A 7823-nucleotide genomic window follows, 5' to 3' on the forward strand; every position below is an offset into this window, starting at 1 on the left:
ATGCCACGTGTCGGTCACCCTTGATGAAAGCACTTCTTTGACGCGCGATTTATCGTCATGGAAGTGGACACTTCCGTGACGATAATTTTGGTAACGTCATGGAACACTTCTACGACAGCACAGGTATTACTATCTTGATTCTGTCATAAAATCGTCATGGATGTACATGCATGACAAAAAACGCGACCTACTGTGACAAACACGTATCATCACGGAAGTGTATTTTTTTTGTAGTGCATTAAGTCGCCGGAGTTGGTTCCTCGGGCACCGAGCCTCTTAACGACGGCATACAGACCGATGGCATGAATGCGGGCAGCTGGCGCCGACTGGGAATGCACTATGCGACGGTGCGAGGGACGAGGGTTTTTGGTGTGCCAGGGTAGTCAGCGCAGTCGTGGCAACGTTAGAGATGCCCTTTGCTCACATGCGATCCCCGCATGTCATTGAAAAAGCAAGACGACCCGGCATGGTCTCAGGTCCTGGGGATGCAGTTGGCCGCGCTACACCACTCCGCAGACGCATCGCGGCACCCCATGCATCCTCGACGAGCCGGGTGTTGGGGTGTGTTTGGATTGTGGCCAAAGTGCACCTTACCAAAATCATGGGCAAAGATTTGTATTTGTTTGGATGGTTGCCATTTTTTTGGCATGCCAATGAACTCTAGCCAATTCTAGTTCATTTTTCTTGCCAATGTCGGCCAAATAATGGGCAACCAAAACCTCAACCAAACTTTTGGCTAGTCAATGCTTTGATGGGGCAACCTTGGGCACAAACCAAACATACCCTTGATTTGATGGTCGTGCCACAGCGCTAACGCCACCCTCGACACACTGAAACTGACAGTGTCCAGCGACGATGAGCATGTCGCTCACCGCGGTCGCCATGTCCAGAGGCGGTGTTGGAGCTGTGCCACGTTGCTGGCCCCCATGACCCACATGAATGGTTGCCGGTGGCGAGGAGGTCATGGGCCAGCTCCTCCATTGGACTAGTCTGCACTACGTCGTCCCGACAGGTGTGCCCCACATGTCGGTTTCCCTGTTTTCCCGGCCATATTCGAGCGTCAGTGCTCCGTGTTGCACATTAGGCCTTTCACTATGTAGGCCAAGCAAGACAACTTATTGTTTATTTGAGCCGTTGATACGTCCATTTTGCATCATGCTTTTATGTTAATATTTATTGCATTATGGGCTGTTATTACACATTATGTCTCAATACTTATGGCTATTCTCTCTTATTTTACAAGGTTTATCATGAAGAGGGGGAATGCCGGCAGCTGGAATTCTGGCTGGAAAAGGAGCAAATATTGGAAACCTATTCTACACAGCTCCAAAAATCCTGAAACTCCACGAAAGTTATTTTTGGAATTAATGAGAATTATTGAGCGAAGAAAACACCAGAGGGGGCCCACACCCTGGCCAGGAGGGTGGGGGCGCGCCCACCTCTACTGGGCGCGCCCTTGTCACCTGGGCCCCCTGGTGGCCCTCCGGTGCCCATCTTCTGCTATATGAAGGATTTTACCCTGGAAAAAAACATAAGCAAGCTTACGGGACGAAACTCCGCCGCCATGAGGCGGAACCTTGGCGGAACCAATCTAGGGCTCCGATGGAGCTGTTCTGCCGGGGAAACTTCCCTCCGAGAGGGGGAAATCATCACCATCGTCATCACCAACGATCTTCTCATCGGGAGGGGGTCAATCTCCACAACATCTTCACCAGCACCATCTCCTCTCAAAACCCTAGTTCATCTCTTGTATCCAATCTTGTATCAAAACCACAAATTGGTACCTGTGGGTTGCTAGTAGTGTTGATTACTCCTTATAGTTGATGCTAATTGGTTTACTTGGTGGAAGATCATATGCTCAGATCCTTAATGCATATCAATACTCCTCTGATTATGAACATGAATATGCTTTGTGAGTAGTTACGTTTGTTCCTAAGGACATGGGAGAAGTCCTGCTATTAGTAGTCATCTGAATTTGGTATTCGTTCAATATTTTCATGAGATGTATGTTGTCTCTCCTCTAGTGGTGTTATGTGAACGTCGACTACATGACACTTCACCATTATTTGGGCCTAGAGGAAGGCATTGGGAAGTAATAAGTAGATGATGGGTTGCTAGAGTGACAGAAGCTTAAACCCTAGTTTATGCGTTGCTTCGTAAGGGGCTGATTTGGATCCATATGTCTAATCTTGTGGTTAGGTTTACCTTAATACTTCTTTTGTAGTTGCGGATGCTTGAAATAGGGGTTAATCATAAGTGGGATGCTTGTCCAAGTAAGGGAAGTACCCAAGCACCGGTCCACCCACATATCAAATTATCAAAGTACCGAACGCGAATCATATGAGCTTGATGAAAACTAGCTTGACGATAATTCTCATGTGTCCTCGGGAGCACTTTTCTCATTATAAGAAATTGTCCAGGCTTGTCCTTTGCTACAAAAAGGATTGGGCCACCTTGCTGCACTTTATTTACTTTCATTGCTTGTTACCCGTTACAAATTATCTTATCACAAAACTATCTGTTACCTACAATTTCAGTGCTTGCAGAGAAAACCTTACTGAAAACCGCTTGTCATTTCCTTCTGCTCCTCGTTGGGTTTGACACTCTTACTTATCGAAAGGACTACGATAGATCCCTTATACTTGTGGGTCATCAAGACTCTTTTCTGGCGCCGTTGCCGGGGAGTGAAGCGCCTTTGGTGAGTGAAACTTGGTAAGGAAACATTTATATAGTGTGCTGAAATTTTCTGTCACTTGTTACTATGGAAACTAATCCTTTGAGGGGCTTTTCCGGGGTATCTTCACCCCGACCAGTAGAGCAAAGAGTTGCTCCTCAACCTACTGAACCTACTGAGAATATTTACTTTGAGATTCCTTCGGGTATGATAGAGAAACTGCTAGCTAATCCCTTTGCAGGAGATGGAACATTGCATCCTGATTTACACCTTCTCTTTGTGGATGAAGTTGGTGGATTATTTAAGCTGGCAGGTATTCCCGATGATGTTGTCAAAAGGAAGGTCTTCCCTTTATCTTTGAAGCGAGATGCATTGACATGGTATAGGCTATGTTATGATACGGGATCTTGGAATTATAAACGACTGAAGTTGGAATTTCACCAGAAGTTCTATCCTATGCATCTTGTTAATCGTGATCGTAATTACATATATAATTTCTGGCCTCGCGAAGGAGAAAGTATCGCTCAAGCTTGGGGGAGGCTTAAGTCAATGTTATATTCATGCCCCAATCATGAGCTCTCAAGAGAAATGATTATTCAAAAAATTTATGCTCAGCTTTCTCTCAATGATCGCACCTTGCTCGATACTTCCTGTGCTGGTTCTTATATGCTGAAGACTACTGAATTCAAGTGGGACTTATTGGAAAGAATTAAACGCAACTCTGAAGATTGGGGTTCCGATGATGGTAAGGAGTCAGGTATAACACCTAAGTTTGATTGTGTTAAATCTTTTATGGATACCGATGCTTTTCGTGGATTTAGTGCTAAATATGGACTTGACTCTGAGATAGTAGCTACTTTTTGTGAATCTTTTGCTACTCATGTTGATCTTCCTAAGGAGAAGTGGTTTAAATATAAACCTCCCGTTGAAGTAAAAGTAGTTGCACCTATTACAGTTGAAGAAAAAACTGTCACTTATAATGATCCTATTGTTCCTACTACTTATGTTGAGAAACCTCCTTTTCCTATTAGGATAATGGATCATGCTAAAACTTCAACTGTTGTTCGTAAGAGTAATACTAGAACGTATACACCTCCTGAGAAAATCAAAGTTGAACCTAGTATTGCTATGGTTAAAGATCTCTTGGATGATAATTTAGATGGGCATGTTATTTATTTCTGTGGTGAGACTGCTAATATTGCTAGACCAGATGCTAAGATACATAGACCTGTTGTAGGCATGCCTGTTATTTCTGTTAAAATAGGAGATCATTGTTATCATGGCTTATGTGATATGGGTGCTAGTGCCAGTACAATACCCTATGACTTATATAAAGAAATTATGAATGATATTGCACCTGCTGAAATAGAAGGTATTGATGTTACTATTAAGCTTGCTAATAGGGATACCATTAAGCCAGTTGGGATTGTTAGAGATGTTGAAGTCTTGTGCGGGAAAGTTAAATATCTTGCTGATTTTCTTGTTCTTGGTTCCCCATAAGATGACTTTTGTCCCATTATATTTGGTAGACCCTTCTTGAATACTGTTAGTGCTAGGATTGATTGCAAAAAGGATATTGTTACAATTGGCTTAGGGGATATGTCTCATGAGTTTAATTTTGCTAAGTTTCATAGACAACCCCGTGATAAAGAATCACCTAGTAAGGATGAGATTATTGGTCTTGCTTCTATTGTCGTGCCTCCTACTGATCCGTTAGAACAATATTTGCTAGATCATGAAAATGATATGTTTATGAATGAAAGAAGGGAAATAGATGAAGTGTTCCTTCAACAGGGTCCTATTCTGAAACACAACTTACCTGTTGAAATCCTAGGGGGTCCCCCTCCACCTAATGGTCATCCCGTGTTTGAGCTCAAACCATTACCTGATAATCTTAAATATGCTTATCTTGATGAAAAGAAAATATATATGATGTTATTATTAGTGCTAACCTTTCAGAGCAAGAAGAAGAAAGATTACTGAAAACTCTGAAGAAGCACCGTGCTGCTATTGGATATACTCTGGATGATCTTAAGGGCATTAGTCCCACTCTATGTCAACACAAAATTAAAGTGGAGAAAGATGCCAAACCAGTTAGAGATCCTCAACGACGATTGAATCCTAAGATGAAAGAAGTGGTAAGAAAGGAGATACTATAGCTCCTTGAGGCAGGTATAATTTATCCCATTGCTGATAGTGATTGGGTAAGTCATGTCCATTGCATTCCTAAAAAGGGAGGTATTACTGTCGTTCCTAATGATAAAGATGAATTGATCCCGCAAAGAATTATTACATGTTATAGGATGGTAATTCATTTCCGTAAACTAAATAAAGCTACTAAGAAAGATCATTACCCTTTACCTTTTATTGATCAAATGCTAGAAAGACTGTCCAAACATACACATTTTTGCTTTCTAGATGGTTATTCTGGTTTTTCTCAAATACCTGTGTTAGCGGAGGATCAATCAAAAACTACTTTTACTTGCCCTTTTGGTACTTTTGCTTATAGACGTATGCCTTTTGCTTTATGTAATGCACCTGATACCTTTCAAAGATGCATGATGGCTATATTCTCTGACTTTTGTGAAAAGATTTGTGAGGTATTCATGGATGATTTCTCCATTTATGGATTCTCTTTTGATGATTGCTATAGCAACCTTGATCGAGTTTTGCAGAGATGTGAAGACACTAGTCTCGTGTTGAATTGGGAAAAGTGTCACTTTATGGTTAATGAAGGCATTGTCTTGGGGCATAAGATTTCCGAGAGAGGTATTGAAGTTGATAAAGCTAAAGTTGATGCTATTGAAAAGATGCCATGTCCCAAGGACATAAAAGGTATAAGAAGTTTTCTTGGTCATGCCGGTTTTTATAGGAGGTTCATCAAGGACTTCTCTAAAATCTCTAGGCCTTTGACTAATTTTTTGCAAAAAGATATTCCTTTTGTCTTTGATGATGATTGTGTAGAAGCATTTTAAATACTTAAGAAAGCTTTGACCACTGCACCTATTGTGAAGCCACCTGATTGGAATTTACCCTTTGAAATTATGTGTGATGCTAGTGATTATGTTGTAGGTGTTGTTCTAGGGAAAAGAGTTGATAAGAAATTGAATGTTATCCAGTATGCTAGTAAAACTCTTGATACTGCCCAGAGAAATTATGCTACTACTGAAGAAGAATTCTTAGCAGTTGTTTTTGCTTGTGATAAGTTCAGACCCTATATTGTTGATTCCAAAGTTACTATTCACACTGATCATGCTGCTATTAAATATCTTATGGAAAAGAAAGATGTTAAGCCTAGACCTATTAGATGGGTTCTCTTGATCCAAGAATTTGATTTGCATATTATTGATAGAAAGGGAGCTGGGAACCCCGTTGAAGACAACTTGTCTAGGTTAGAGAATGTTCTTGATGACCCACTACCTATTGATGATAGCTTTCCTAATGAACAATTAGCGGTCGTTAATGCTTCTCGTACTACTCCTTGGTATGCTGATTATGCTAATTACATTGTTGCTAAATTTATACCACCTAGTTTCACATACCAGCAAAAGAAAAAGTTCTTTTATGATTTTAGACATTACTTCTGGGATGACCCACACCTTTATAAAGAAGGAGTAGATGGTGTTATTAGACGTTGTGTTCCTGAGCATGAACAGGAATAGATCCTATGCAAGTGTCACTCTGAATCATATGGAGGACACCACGCTGGAGATAGAACTGCACATAAGGTATTGCAATCCGGTTTTTATTGGCCTACTCTCTTCAAAGATGCTCGTAAGTTTGTCTTGTCTTGTGATGAATGTCAAAGAATTGGTAATATTAGTAGACGTCAAGAAATGCCTATGAACTATTCTCTTGTTATTGAACCATTTGATGTTTGGGGCTTTGATTATATGGGACCTTTTCCTGCCTCTAATGGATATACACATATTTTAGTTGTTGTTGATTACGTTACTAAGTGGGTAGAAGCTATTCCAACTAGTAGTGCTGATCATAACACTTCTATTAAAATGCTTAAAGAAGTTATTTTTCCGAGGTTTGGTGTCCCTAGATATCTTATGACTGATGGTGGTTCACATTTTATTCATGGTGCTTTCCGTAAGATGCTTGCTAAGTATGATGTTAATCATAGAATTGCATCTCCTTATCACCCGCAGTCTAGTGGTCAAGTAGAGTTGAGCAATAGAGAGCTCAAATTAATTTTGCAAAAGACTGTCAATAGATCTAGAAAGAACTGGTCCAAAAAACTTGATGATGCATTATGGGCCTATAGAACTGCATATAAAAATCCTATGGGTATGTCTCCGTATAAGATGGTTTATGGAAAATCATGTCACTTACCTCTTGAACTTGAACATAAAGCATATTGGGCTATTAAAGAGCTCAACTATGACTTCAAACTTGCCGGTGAGAAGAGGTTATTTGATATTAGCTCACTTGATGAATGGAGAACCCAAGCCTATGAGAATGCCAAGCTGTTCAAAGAAAAGGTCAAACGCTGGCATGACAAAAGGATACAAAAGCGTGAATTTAACGTAGGTGATTATGTGTTACTTTTCAACTCTCGTTTAAGATCTTTTGCAGGAAAACTTCTCTCTAAATGGGAAGTCCCTTACGTTATCGAAGAGGTATATCGTTCCGGTGCCATAAAAATTAACAACTTCGAAGGCACAAGTCCGAGGGTGGTGAACAGTCAAAGAATCAAACATTATATCTCAGGTAATCCTATCAATGTTGAAACTAATATTATTGAGACTGTGACCCCAGAGGAATACATAAGGGACACTTTCCAGAACGTTTTAGACTCCGAGAAGGAATAGGTACGTGGTACGGTAAGTAAATCGACTCCAAAACAATTCTAATGGCAATTTTTCTCCATTATGGAATATTTAAGAATTTTGGGAAGAAAGAAGTAATCCAGGAAGGACACGAGGCCTCCACAAGGGTGGAGGGCGCGCCCACCCTTACTGGGCGCACCCCCTGTCTTGTGGCGACCTCGTGTGCCTCCCGGACTCTGTTTTCTTGCACGTTACGTATTTTGGTGCGTAAAAATTCATTATATAATCTCTCGAAGGTTTTGACCACCGTATCACGCAAATATCCTTTGTTTTTCGTTTCGAGCTGTTTTTCTGACAGATCTAGAGCACCA

Source organism: Triticum dicoccoides, chromosome 7B (assembly GCF_002162155.2).
Source record: "Triticum dicoccoides isolate Atlit2015 ecotype Zavitan chromosome 7B, WEW_v2.0, whole genome shotgun sequence".
NCBI lineage: Eukaryota > Viridiplantae > Streptophyta > Magnoliopsida > Poales > Poaceae > Triticum > Triticum dicoccoides.